The 13,061-nt window shown below is 35.8% G+C and overlaps 1 pseudogene; it reads left to right on the top strand.

The window, feature by feature from the left end:
- Positions 1–12,657, top strand: part of LOC135202927 (GDP-L-fucose synthase-like) — a 28,720-nt pseudogene extending 16,063 nt beyond the window's left edge.
- Positions 12,658–13,061: the final 404 nt, after the last annotated feature.

Below are 13,061 nucleotides of genomic sequence, written 5' to 3'. Positions count from 1 at the left end.
CTGTATATGGTAAATTTGTATTCTGTCGTGTGCCTGATTATAAAAACATCAAGAAAAGGAATTTTGTTGTCTGTTTCCCATTCAACTTTAAATTTGATGTTGGGCACTAATGAGTTTAATTTTGAAAGAAATTCATTAAAATTGCCCCACCTATTATCCCAAAATGTTAGAATATCATCTACATATCTCATCCACAGCATGTTTTTGGGTTTTATTGCATTTATTACTGTAGTTTCAAAGTATTCAATGTACAGATTGGCTAAAACAGGACTTAAAGGACTACCCATACTACACCCAAATTTTTGCTTATAGAATGATTCCCCGAATTAAAATACGTTATTAGATGCACATAATTCAACTAACTTTATTATTTTGTCAAGAGTTAATGGGAAATTATCTGAATAGGGGGATAATTTTTCCCTCAAAAACTGAAGAACGTCCTGTATTGGTACTTTTGTAAATAGGGAATCTACGTCAAGGCTTAAAAGTTTTGCTGTGAAGTGGTATATTTGCTTCCCTGAATTTGTGACAAAAATCTTCTGAATGCTTAATGTGATAATGTGACTGGGAGAAAAGGTGCCTAAAAAAGCTCTGTCACATGAAACGATGGGTCTGAATGGAAGATTGTCTTTGTGAGTTTTTGGAAGGCCATAAAAGTAGGGGAGTTTAGGATTAATTACTTTAAATTTCTCTAATAGTTCAATACTCTTTTTGTCTTGGCAAATTAATCTTACTTTCCGAAAAAATTCTGTGGGGACGTTATGGAGGGGATTTTTCGTCAGTTTGTCGTGAGTGTTTGTGTCGCTAAGGAGTTGGTTGATTTTGTCGAGGTAGAAGTCTTTGTCTGATCTACTTATTATAACATCTAACTTTTTTAGCGAGCGGATGGATATCATAAATCTAACTTCAAGGCTGTAGTTTCAGTCAGATATGAATTTATCAAAAGCCACTATGAAGTTAAGATTGTTTTTGCGGTCTGGCATAAGGGCAAAGGATAGGCCTAGATTTAAAACTAAATGTTGATTTAGTTTTAAATATAATACTTCACAACATAAAACTTTTAAGCCTTGATGTAGATTCCCTATTTACAAAAGTACCAATACAGGACGTTCTTCAATTTTTGAGAGAAAAATTATCCCCCTATTCAGATCATTTCCCATTGGCGCTTTACAAAATAATAAAGTTAGTTGAATTATGTGCACCCAATAACGTATTTTCATTCGGGGAATCATTCTATAACCAAAAATTTGGGTGTAGTATGGGTAGTCCTTTAAGTCCTGTTTTAGCCAATCTGTACATGGAATACTTTTAAACTACAGTAATAAATGCAATAAAACCCAAAAACATGATGTGGATGAGATATGTAGATGATATTCTAACATTTTGTGATAATAGGTGGAGCAATTTTGATGAATTCCTCTCAAAATTAAACTCATTAGTGCCCAGCATCAAATTTAAAGTTGAATGGGAAACAGACAACAAAATTCCTTTTCTTAATGTTTTAATAATCAGGCACACGACAGAATACAAATTTACCATATACAGAAAACCAACGTTCTCACTTTCATGCATTCACTACTTTAGCTATCACACCAGTGCTATCAAGATAGGTGTAGCCAGCAACCTGTTCTTAAGAGCATTACAAATTTGTTCCTCAGATTTCATGGAAAATGAATTTGAACTAATTCGTAAGCAACATTCGTCTTTAAAGTATCCTGACCATGTAATTGAGAAAGCAATTCACAAAGCAAACGTAATTTTCTACCAACCCCCTCAAAACAACACCAAAGAGACACCCAACAATAAAATAAAAATTCCTCACCTGGACAGGATTAGGACAGTGACTCAGACCCTCAGAAAATCTAACCCTTTTGCATTTACTTACCCAAACACCTTAGCCAAATCCCTGATTAACATCCAACAAAAGACATTCTTCAAGGAAACAGGGGTAAATCCCATGCCAGGACTGTGACCAATCTTACATCAGATTTACAGGAAAATTACTTCATCAGAGATTAACACAACACAAATGGTCAGTTAGGTATGGACAACAGAACTCAGCTATTTTCAACCATACAAATGAACATAACCGTAGAATAAACTGTAATTTGTCACATATAATTTATAGCAGCAACTGCTATAAATTATATGGAATCGGCCTAATAAAAGAGAGGCAGGTAATGAACATCTCAAAAGGAGCATGGGATTCAGATGTGATCATCAAAGTTTTCATTCAACGAACGCTTAAGAAGATCAACGGAAGATTATCATTTCGGGTTACCTAAATTGGCTTACCTGTGGATGGATCTCTCGGTATAAATACCACTTTTTCTGTAAACTTTTCTCATTCATATACCTGAAGAGAGAGACAGCAGTCTCTGAAAAATAGTACTTTTCTCTCTATATTTTGGTGTTTTTATGGGGTCCTTTTATTCAAGAACAAAAAACACGCTAATACACACACATATTTAAACGAATTGGTATTACGAGCGAGAAAACACTTGGCAGCGCGCCCTCACAAAATCTCACTGGCCAACCGACGCCCTCGAGGCTTCTCACTGTGGGCAAAATGTTGACCCTAGTCAAAAATTTCTTCTCAGTACCACATCCAACGGCTGAATGATTCTTAACACCGTTACCCACTAACTGAAATCTAACACATTCCCACAATCAGACTCTCTGAAAACCGCATCTTATAGCTGCTACTAATCTCACAAAAGGCTTTTTTTGTTCAAACACTGCCTGCCACCACTAATAACCAGATGACAATTATCTCGTTATTCTAAAAGGTAGCGATAGGCCAAGAGTGGCAGGCAACTGGCATTGACAACACATTCTCTCTCCTCTCTCTCTCTTCTCTCTCTCTCTCTTTCTCTCTCTCTCTCTCTCCTGACAGCTCTTTTTCCCCTCTCTCTCTCTCTCTCTCTCTCTCTCTCTCGTCATACCTCCCCCCTCCAGTTCATTAGGTCATCAAATCAGAGTCGTGAATTACAAAAATATGCATTTATTTAAAAGCAAAGAATTAACTGAGTAACTCAGATGTTTAACAGAATGATTAAATGGAATGTTAACTCAAAGCCCAAATAACTCAGATAACCCTCGGTAATCTAACAGTCTTCACAGTAATTAGTCAACAACATTTCTCCAATAAATAATCCCACTCATCTCCAGCTATAGTTCCCCTCTTCCAGACGGATTCCCCACATTCTAGAATCGCCTGTTAGGAGACAGGAGAACACTCTGATAAGCCCAAGAACATAATCAAAAGATCACATAAACAGGTTATCTCTGAAATAAATATTCAAATACAATCTAGCCACACTTTGGCAAAAATAGATATGATAACACTCACCCATTTCAGCCAGTACACACTGTCACTTGACAAAAATATTGTTTGCAGAGGCCACCCTGGCCCTGCCTTCTTTCTGTAATAGACTCCCCTTCATGGTAACAATGCATTTCATTATGTAGGGGGGAAAAGGCTCGCACACATACGTACGAACATTGTTCACGACGTTCATGCCCCAGGTAACTGCTTGAAACCAGTTTCAAAGTCATCTCTGTAATCGCTCTCATGGCGGCAGGATGAAGGCACTGATTTGCTAAGCCAGCACTGTTGATCATACCACCTCAAAGAAAGCTGTGTAAGCATTCCTAAGCTGTCACTCGGACCACTCTGTATCTAAGGAAGTTAAATTGCTGATTCTCTACATTCTAAGAAACCTAATAGCACATCACATTATATTATTTAAAATATCTCATAGCAAATCCCCCTCTTTTATGTTACATATATATATATATATATATATATATATATATATATGTATATATATAATATATATGATATATATATATATATATATATAATATATATATATATATATATATATATGCTTAAAAAATCACAGTAGGTGCATGTGACTTCATTAAATAAGCGAATACCACAGGAAAATGATAGTCAGAAATCTGACTATCATTTTCCTGTGGTATTTGCTTACATATATATATATATATATATATATATATATATATATATATATATATATATATATATATATATATATATGTGTGTGTGTGTGTGTGTGTATGTGTGTATGTATGTATTAGAATATCACATATGACACTTTTTAGTCTGAAAAAAATCTATTACGGTTAATACACAGCACGGCAATCCTTACCCCCCACCCCCCAAAAAAAGGGAACGCTAAAATAATATTTAATCGTACACTAGAGAGGCAGAATTTGTAAGTACACATAAAGGAATCATTCAAACAAACTGATTCACCCAAATCACCCTCAAAGGGGAACCCAGCGGAAACTCGAGCCGTCATGAAGAAGTACAACCCCACCCACGTCGTTCATCTCGCAGCCATGTTTGGGGGAGTGTACAAACTAATGAAGCGCAACTGTGATTTTTTGTGAGTTTTAACTTTGCGTTTTGTTTACGTTCTATAATTTAATATATATATATATATATATATATATATATATATATATATATATATATATATATATATATATGAAAATATATCTCTAAAAGCACTTGCTAAATAACTTGGATTTTCCCATAAGAAGCTACGGACTAGATCTTAAAGGAGAAACTATTCATAAGGATGACAGATTTCTTCATAAAATCAACAAAATTGACAAACCACTTGTCACGTTTCAGAAATAAAAGAATGTCAGTGGCATGAAGGGCTACACACACACACAAGACACACACACACACACACACACATATATATATATATATATATATATATATATATATATGTGTGTGTGTGTGTGTGTGTGTGTGTGTGTGTGTGTGTGTGCGTGTGCGTGTGTGTAGCCCTTCATGCCACTGACATTCTTTTACTTCTGAAACGTGACAAGTGGTTTGTTAATTTTGTCGATTTTATGAAGAATTCTGTTATCCTATGAATAGTTTCTCTTTTAAGATCTAGTCCGTAGCTTCTTATGGGAAAAACCAAGTTATTTAGCAAGTGCTTTTAGAGATATATTTTCATTTCTAATAGTGATACAATTCCAAGTTGTTTATTCTTCTTAAGGATATCTATCGATCTTTTTATTCTTTTCATATTGCCTAAGCTAATTTCTTGTACTGTAGGTTCACACTCACATGTTGAGCTCATTTGTTTTAGATAAAGCAATAGCTTAGACCAGTTGTTCATCTATAAAAGAAAACTATTGAGATGGCTTTGTTTGTCCGTCCGAACTTTTCCCGTCCGCCCTCAGATCTTCAAACCTACTAAGGCCAGAGGGCTGTAAATTGGTATATTAATCATCCACTCTTCAATCATCAAACATACCAAATTGCAGCCTTCTAGCCTCAGTGGTTTTTATTTGTTTTAAGGTAAAGAGCCATAATTGTGCGTCTGGCAACTATTTATGGGCTTTGGTTCATACAGCATTATACCGAGACTAAACTGAAAGATAGAATTATTTCTGGTGGCCTGGATTAGAAGAAACTTAGGCGCATTTTTTCTTACTTGTTGTAGGTAAAAGTTGAGCCTAGACAAGTGACCCATCTTAACAAGCTAAAGCTATGTATTATAGTAGATTCACATCAACCGTGCATTTGATACCTAGGCCAGTCCCTTATGACGCTCCTGATTGGCTGTTGATAAGCCAATCACAGGGCTGGAAACTCTGTCTCTCTCTCGAGAGAGTTCACATGGGTAGGATGTATGTTCCACCTCTCCTGAGGGACACGTCTTTCAAAAGTATCCCTCAGGAGAGGTGGGACATACATCCTGCCTATATGAACTCTCGAGAGAGACTGAGAGTTTCCAGCCCTGTGATTGGCTTATCAACAGCCAATCAGGAGCGTCGTAAGGGACGGGTATAGGCATCAAATGCACGGTTGATGTGAATCTACTATAGGAAGTAAACAAAGTCTCCCTTTCCTTTCCTCCCGTTTTCTAAATGCAGACCCACAACTTCCGCATCAACGACAATGTCCTGGAATCGTGCAAGGAGTTGGGAGTCAAGAAGGTGGTCTCGTGTCTCTCCACCTGCATTTTTCCCGACAAGACGACTTATCCCGTCGACGAAACAATGGTGAGATCGAGAAAAATCGCTTTTAAAAGCTCGTGTTTGGCTGTGTTCTTGTTTAAGTTTCAGTCTCGTTACTGCAACAGTTTAATCACTCCTTCAAAATGTGGATTGTGCTGTGTTTTCCCTCGACCTCTTTTGCTATAAAAAGATTTATTTCGTGTCGTTTAAGAAGAGATGTACGTAAAAACATGCTTTTTAAAACAAATGCTATTAACTAGAATGAAATGTATGTTAAGATATTCTCATAAAACTTTGAAATTTACTGTTTTATCTTTGAAGGGGACATTAATACATGCTTTTAAAAGACATATTTATGATCAATTAATAAAAGAATGGTCATTAAACCATGCTTTTGAAAGATACATTTCTCGTTGGTTAATAATGAGTAAATATTAACATACACTTTTAAACCACAATTTTTATGATCTGACAAAAATTAAAACGCCCTCTTATAAATAAAGATATGCTTTTTTATAAATGAACAAGGGATGAACATAGATATATGCTCGTTAACGATGATGTCATTTAAAAAGCAAAATGCATTAAAACATGATTTTAAAGATAAATTTCTTATCGTTTATCAAGGAACACTCATTAATCCGGCTTCAAGAAAGTGAGTTTGTTATCATTTAAAAAAACGCAAATAAATATACTCACAAGATACCCACATTCAAAAGCAAATACTCTTAAAGGCACCTTCTCGTCAGGGGATTGTAATGGTAGGTCGAATGTAGTCTAATGTGTCTTGTATGATCGACGTGCATTGAAACAGTTTCATTAAAGAATTATTTGGTATTCAAGAAGCGCACAGCTAAATATGCTTTTAAAAGGAGTGCCGTTTTCATCTATGAATAAATGCACCTTATAATTTGCTTCTGAAGAGATTCGTCGCAATGAATTCATGGTTTGAAATTATTCGAGGTTAGTTTTCGTTTGAGGAGAAATGCGTTTCAGAACGCGCTGTTAAAAGGCACATATTGTTATCATTTAAGACAAAGTTCATATTACAACATATCTAAAAATGACTTTTTTCATAATATACTATATATATAACTTGAATCATGCTTCTAAAAGATGCATTTGTTATCACTTGACAAAATACATAATACAACATGGTTGAAAATTACTTTTTTTGTTGTATTATATAAACTTTGAATCATGCTTCTAAAATATGCATTTGTAATCACTTGACAAAATACACATTACAACATGATTAAAAATTACTTTTTTTATTTTAATATGTATACTTTGAATCATGCTTCTAAAAGATGCATTTGTTACACTTAACAAAATACACGTTACAACATATTTACATGTATACTTAGAAAATATGCATTTGTTATCATTTAACAAAGTAAACATGACATGGTTAAAAATTATTTTTTTTTATTGTAATAATATAGTTTGGATTATGTTTCTGAAATATGCATTTGTTATCACTTGACAAAATACACATTACAACATGGTTAAAAATTACTTTTATATTATAATATATATACTTTGAATTACGCTCCTAAAAGAGGCATTTGTTATCATTTAAGACGGAACAGACTTTGAAATATCATTGCAAATGCCATTGTTACCATTTAAGAAATGCACATTGCACAGGCTTAGAAAACGTCATTTCACTGCTTAAGAAGGAAAGCACCGCGAGATGCTTCGAAAAGATATTTTTGTTTTCGTGAAAGTTCATCTTTAAATGTCTTGCGTGGGTGGACAGGTAGTATAGCTGTTGAAATGGTAAGCTTAGTATATTCAGCCTCTAGCAGAGAGAGAGAGAGAGAGAGAGAGAGAGAGAGTGAGAGAGAGAGAGAGCAATGGCGTGCCCCTTGCATCTACGGCTCATTCGCAACCTTTAACCTTTGAAAGGTTAAAGTTTGCCAATGATGATACCCTGACATCTTGTGAGGTGAGAATCGCTTACTACCACAAAAAAGCACAGTCGCGGAAAATACATTCCTGTTTGAACTTCTCTTCCTCAAAGATCTACAACGGCCCACCTCACGACTCGATTGTAGGCTACAGCTTCTCGAAACGGATGATTTGCGTGATGAACAAGACTTACAACATGCAGTACGGGTGTCATTTCACCGGCGTTATTCCCACGAACGTCTACGGGCCCCACGACAATTTCAATCTGGAGGACAGTAACGTTTTGCCCGGCTTAATCCATAAGGTACGATACTTTTCAAATGTTTTTTTAGGGGGTGTGTGTTGATGTGCGCCTGGACGCATAACCTTTACTTTTCAAATGTATCTTCAGGTGAAATGTTGATGTGTAACCCTTTTATAGAAAACGTGATGTGCACTGCGTTGGTACGATAGTGATTATTTCTCTTTGATTAAATGGGGGTAGTCACTTTTCCTACCAGGATTATGATTGTGGCGTCATTGTACACTTAAATAGCTAAGCTTTTATTAAAACTCGTTTCAAAGAAGCAAAGTGATAAAAACGAAGGATGAAAGTTATTTTAATTTAGCAGAGAATAATGACATTTATCGCCCTATGAAGAAAAAAATTAATAAAAAAGAAAGACTTGCTAGAAATAGTGTATCAAGAGACCCGGCATCATACATGCCTTAAGCGCAATACGGAACTACAATCAGTTACTTTTCCATGATATATGATTAGCTATCTGTCATTATTTGATATTAAAACGTGAAAAAGAATGAAAATGTTTCTGTTTTATGATACATCTACTGAAAAAAAATTCTCCGTGCATTGTGAATATATTAGTTATGGTGGAATACTCATTATCGTGTTATTTTAAAGCCAAACAGTTGAAATTTATGGCATAAAATCCAACAAACCACACGTGTGTAGAACAGGATGATCGATTAGAATAAGTATGCAGTTCGTGACAGATTCTTTTTTCCACGATTTCGTATGTTTCAAGACCGACGAATAAGGCGCTGCCTAATATTTTTTAATAAAAATTATCAGATTATACAACGGAGTATTGGTTGCTTTAGATGCCGCTCTCATTATGCCAACATGGCCCATACTTCTAACGTGGCCAGCAAGTGTATTGAAGTATTGTTACCCTAAGAACTCGGTTTATTATGAAGACGTTCAGACCAGTATTTATTAGTAATATCTGGAAGAAAGGGAGAGTTAGTAGAGTCATACCTGGATAAAAGGAAAATGCTCCGTAGCTCATCAGAGTTTTCCCGGGCAAAGCCGGGTTAGTCTATGTCCTCCCCTCTGTATTTGTCTTGACTTGTGTTGTTTATTTATGTTTTTATGTTTACGTTTAGTTTAACGCTGTCATTCCTCTAGGTCAGTCCTTAGCCTCTTGTTCTATAACTCTGTTCACTGCTTCTTTCAATTTGTTTTTATTCTATGTTCATTTATCTTTCATTTTAATGTGTCCTTTTTAATATTTAATTCCTTTAATTTTAATGTGTATATTTCGTACAGTTTGTAAGAATAATGTTTAGCTTATATATATACATATATTTGTATGTGTGTGTGCGAACATCCAATAACAAAACCTGAGTAACTTAACACTCATTTCTCTCCAGGGCTACCTTGCAAAGCACAAAAATATTCCATTCTCAGTCTATGGATCAGGTACACCTCGTAGGCAGTTCATGTACTCTTTCGACTTGGCGAAGCTCCTCATATGGGGTTTGAGGGAATACGGAGAAATCGACCCAGTAATCCTGTCAGGTGAGATTTATCATTATTGCCATCGCTCGTGATAAGTGAAAAATTGGGTGCCTGATATTCATCTGTGGACCACAAGTGGCAGCAAATGGTCGCCATCTCATTTGATTATTTTGTAACTGAAAGGAAGGAATGCTGAACATACCCAAGTGCTCATTGTATCTAGTATTCGTCACACTGATCTTTTATCAGTCAGTGACGTAAGGCAGTGCTTGGATGAGTGATCAATATAATCAAACATTAATCTTACAAGTCGCCCAGAAACCATTTGAAGGTCATGAGATAAATAATCCAAAAGCAATAATCAGAAAAAGATAAGGAACAGTTTGCGCCAAATGTTAAGTCATTTGTCTCTGCTTTCAGTTGACGAGAAAGACGAACTGTCAATCAAGGAACTAGCTGAGTTGGTAACAGAGGCCTTCGGCCTCAAAAAGGACGACGTCCACTATGACACCTCGAAGACTGACGGTCAGCTCAAGAAGACTGCAAGCAACGCCAAGCTCAGGAAGTACTTGCCCGACTTCAAGTTCACGCCCCTGCGTCAGGGGATCCAGGAAACGGCAGAATGGCTGGAGAATAATTATGAAAACGCAAGAGTATAGGTTAATGGAAATCGCTCATTCATATATATAAAGTTCCAACTGCGAGTCAGTGAGATATTTCTTTCGTGTATAATGGAAGCTACCGTAACTTGCTGTAAACATCTTGGAAAACATCATTTATAACAACTCAGTATCAGATAAGGATCTAGCATGTAGCTTGGGCAATAGATTACTGTCTAATCTTTTGTACTTTGTGCACCATGTCCGAATATGCTGTTTGCAGTGGGTAACTTATTATGCGTTGATGTGGGTGCTGATTTGTTATATTCATTGTTAAAAAAGAAAAAAAAAAAGATTCCTTGAATACGCCTATAATTAGTAGTTAGCTTTTACCTTTCACATTTCTGAATGTACTGAGGTCTGTCACAAAACCTTTGAATATCTCTATCAATGAGAGTTCACGTATCTGTTTGTGTTGCATAAGTGCTTGCCAGGCTCTGTTTACGAAGTAAAGTTGAAGCAGGAACCTTATACACTTGTAGGGTTCAGATCCACCCTGTAAATAATATTCCCTCCCGCACTCTCCACTCTCTGACTGTCCACCAGGCAATTAATTCGCCAGAGATTATTGCAGTATTGTTTCTTTCTGGACGATGAATTAAAATGACGACGTTCTGATTGAGAACACAGTGTTGAACGCAATCTTCTTCTTTCTCTGCATCTTTTTATCTTTTCCCACTTCTATGTGGAGTCGGTATCTCTGACAGCTTTCCTCCTACCTGGCTGGGTCAAACGCATCGTCCTCTGTTGGTTGTTTGTTTTCTTTGTATTGTGTTTTTACGTTGCATGGAACCAGTGGTTATTCAACAACGGGACCAACGGCTTCATGTGACTTCCGAACCACGTTGAGAGTGAACTTCTATCACCAGAAATACACATATCTCACCCCTCAATGGAATGCCCGAGAATCGAACTCGCGGCCACCGAGGTGGCAGGCCAAGAACATACCGATCACACCACTGAGACGCTTGTATCGCCCTTTGGCGACTGTTTGTCTCTCAGATCTTCTTTAACGAAGTACATTCACTTTCGTTTCCTATGTCTTCCTCTCTTTCTCTCTCCCACAAGGAAGCATCTCCATCTCTCCCCTCCCTGCTTATGTCTCATCCCTTCTCATACCTTCTCATCATATGTCCACGCCACTGCAGTCTACTATCCTGGGCCTTCTTTGATAGTTTTACGACTTTATCAGTTCCTTTTATTCTTTCATTCTTGATCCTGTCCATTTTTGTCACTCAACATAGTGTGTAACCCAATATCGCCTGAAATCTCCAAAACCCAAAGTAACTAACTTTACACTCAAAGCATTTCTGCTGATAGTGGACACCAAGAAAATCTTTTCAGTCGCTTTCCTAACGATTCTATGATAACCTTACGAAATTATTGAAGGGTAAAATGTTACTAACCCATCCACGAACATTAGTGACGACTTTCGTAGCAAAAAAAAAAAAAAATTATATACTCTAAAGCCTAAAAGCTATTTTTTTATTACTCCAGGGCTTATACAGGATTTTCTAAAAAAAATGCTGCTGGTAAAACCCCTTTATGACTGATAGTCTCCTGGTGGTATTGGTATCCAAGTCCTAAGCTTCGGTTCTGCGGAAATGAAAAGTCACCAAAACCTTTTTTTCAAATTGAATCATAACGACGCCTCTGTCCAAAGCGCTACGTAAAACCTACAATATGATTCCCTTTGAGAGAGAGAGAGAGAGAGTGGGTATTAGGTGACAACTGCGATGTAATTGTAAGGGGATTGTGACTCGTTTTCAAGATTAAGTGAATATAAAGCATCGTAAAAATATTAGACAAAAAAATTGATTCAATTCTCACTCACTTCCAAGATTAAGTGAATATAAAGCATCGTAAAAATATTAGACAAAAGATTAATTCAATTCTCACTCATCGTCAAAATTGAAGTGAACATAAAGCATTGTAAAAATATTATACAAAAATATGAATTTATCTCACTCATTTTCAAGATTGAGTGATCAGCAGCATAGTAAAAATATTTGAAAAAAAAAATTGGAAATAATAAGCCGAAAGACTAACCAGAAACCAAACCAAAAATTGAGCTTCCAGAGAACAGGTGGAAACGGAAGACATCTAAAACGATTTAGAATGATAAACCAATCCTTTCCTCTACCTGAATTGAGACCTAGGCTCAAAACCAGGAGTGGTTTGGGGGAGGGGGGAGCCTGCTGTCAGTGGCCGTAGTCTAAGGCTTCATATATGCAGTGACTGGAGATGGTGTTAATGGAAGAATTGTGTCTCTGGAACTGTTTGAACGCGATTTATTCATCCCGCCCCGCTCTCTCTCTCTCTCTCTCTCTCTCTCTCTCTCTCTCTCTCTATATATAATATATATATGTATATATATATATATATATATATATATATATATATATATATATGTACATATATATATAATATATATATATATATATATATATATATATATAGATATATATATATATGTATATATATATATATAATCATATATCACATGGGCTGAATCTTTATTGACTGTCATTAGTAGGTGTCTCTTAAATCATTTAAGAATAAGAGAGCTATATATATATATATATATATATATATATATATATATATATATATATATATATATATATATATATATACATATATATATATATATATATATATATATATATATATATATATATACATACATCGCCCCCACCCCCCACCCCCCATCTCATTTCCAGCCAAGG

The sequence above is a fragment of the Macrobrachium nipponense genome, chromosome 33 (assembly GCF_015104395.2).
Source record: "Macrobrachium nipponense isolate FS-2020 chromosome 33, ASM1510439v2, whole genome shotgun sequence".
NCBI lineage: Eukaryota > Metazoa > Arthropoda > Malacostraca > Decapoda > Palaemonidae > Macrobrachium > Macrobrachium nipponense.
The sequence above is the reverse complement of the archived record's forward strand: the minus strand, read 5'-3'. Positions and strand labels throughout refer to the sequence as shown.